We start from the raw sequence: 2,202 nt of genomic DNA on the forward strand, positions 1-2,202 counted from the left end.
AGCAGTGAGTAGTGAACACACATAAAGTGAACACACACACACACAGTGAACACACATACAGTGAACACACACACACACATACACACACACACACACACACACACACACCCGGAGCAGTGGGCAGCAGTTGGGTTTCAGTTCTTGCTCAAGGGTCTCAGCTCAGTCGTGGTATTGAGGGTGGAAGAGAGCGCTGTACAGATCTGAGGTCTTTATGTCTGCAAGCTCACATGTACATATGTGAACGTGAACATGATGAACATGATCCTGAACACTAGATGTTTGAGCTGTACTGTACAGCAGCAAAACAGACATACAGTACAATAGTAGCAAAAGGAGTAAACAGAAGTTTAGCCTTATTTTAAATAAACACTACATTTAAACGTAAAACTGACTTCATTAGGAAATACACTTTTACTATGGTTAAATAAATGGTCAAAGATTGTCAAATATTGACATTTATTTTCTCTAAATAGTGCTGATATGGCGACCAGTAAATACGGTTTGGTCAGGCTAGCCTGTGTGGAAACTTTTAAACTCTGTTTCAACTAAGCAGGTGTTAGGTTCTGCTCTTATCTCCCCTAATGTGCTCACATACTGTAGATTAATTTCATGGAAATTTTAATCAAATTGAATTCAAAGGACTGTTAGAAACTGTAAGTTGTTTGGGTGATGTAATTAAAACTGGGTTTAAATTCATGCCTCTGTTAACCGTAAAGATCAAGTTTAATGGCGTGCAGCAGAAGAAAAGAGGAACTGGCATCTGAATTCACATCATCATCATCATCATCATCATCAGTCTAATATGTGTTCAGAGATGATCTCTGCTGTTCTGCGGTCAAACTGAGTCCCACACACAGCAGAAACATGTTTCCAAACCTCAACAGTGAGATCTCCGCTCTGACAACACTACAACTGCTATCATTAATTCACTACTTTACTAATTTTACTAATGAATGGCTGTCAACTATCTCAATATTGTAAGAACAAATATTATTTCCAATAAATCATCAACATCATCAACATCCGTTAATAATAATTACAGTTACTTGTCTTGGACGTGGCTCTGGCCTTGATGCGGCTCCAGGGCGTCCACATTCTCATGAGACATGCTTCTCGATCATTTGAGGAGTCTTGGAGTACGAGCAGAAGAAGAGTGTGTTGTTGTCGAGTCAGCAGGCGACTCTTCTAGGAGTGGATTTACATACGTAACTGAGACATTTTCATTTATTAATATAGTTCACACAGGTCTGGTACATGTTTATCATTTTTGTGATGCAAAGCTTAAGTATTAAGATGTTTTGTTTCTATGTTCATTATGTTTGAACTGAACTAACATACAGTATATGATCACAGATCCAGCAGAAACTGAAGTCTGTAGGACTGTTGGATCATTATTCAGAGGTACGAGAGTTCATTAATGCTGAAACAGTCAATCTGCAGTGCTTTGTCAAGAACTGATCATCATTTTATACCTTTGATTTCATTTAGAAAGTCTTCTGTTCATCTGTCCATCTTTCCTGCAGAGATTTTGATCATTCTTAAGACTGCAGTGTTTGCTGCTCCTACTGTGATTCTTCTTCAGATCATCTGTGCAAGAAGAGCTGGTGAGTTTTTCAGATGATTCACATTGATCTGGAACAATCTGCACTCACGAGAGCTCAGTAAATGCTTTTGTGTTGAATTCTTTTGCAGGGAGGAAGGACTCGCAGCACCCAGAGGAAATAGAGATTAATACAATATCAGGATAAAATACTCTACAAATAACAGGCCAGATTACAGCAAGATTTATCTTCATATCAATTAATTTTATGGATATTTGCATACAGTTTTGAAGGATATTTTCCAGTGCTCCATACTGTACTGAATACATAAAATATAATATTAAATCCTTACTTATGAAAATTATATGAATGATTGTCTTTCCACCTACATCACATTCTGCAGCACATACGGCTTTACGGCAGTCCTTCTTGCATTGTTTCAATATAAAGCCATTTTATTCTTAACTGGATAATATTGGGTTTCTTTTCAGATTTATGGATGAGAATATTTAATATTAAAAATATGACTTGTGTCCATGTAATTTTTCCCATATTAAAAAATGTATGACGTTTGTCTTTATTGCAGAACAACTACACTTGCATGTAAATATACACAGCGAATTTACAGTGTACTCACTATTACAATCATCACAGCGACAAC

General features: G+C 36.9%; 1 long non-coding RNA gene across 1 annotated transcript in view; it reads left to right on the forward strand.

Moving 5' to 3' along the window:
* Positions 1-1,853, forward strand: part of LOC107747638 (uncharacterized) — a 3,096-nt gene extending 1,243 nt beyond the window's left edge. Inside the window, exons 2-4 of the long non-coding RNA XR_001640824.1 lie at positions 1,354-1,401; positions 1,524-1,604; positions 1,693-1,853. This is a non-coding gene — a long non-coding RNA (uncharacterized LOC107747638). The remainder of the gene's footprint in view (positions 1-1,353; positions 1,402-1,523; positions 1,605-1,692) is intronic.
* Positions 1,854-2,202: the final 349 nt, after the last annotated feature.

Source organism: Sinocyclocheilus rhinocerous, unplaced genomic scaffold (genome assembly GCF_001515625.1).
Source record: "Sinocyclocheilus rhinocerous isolate Xijiao unplaced genomic scaffold, SAMN03320098_v1.1 scaffold3183, whole genome shotgun sequence".
NCBI lineage: Eukaryota > Metazoa > Chordata > Actinopteri > Cypriniformes > Cyprinidae > Sinocyclocheilus > Sinocyclocheilus rhinocerous.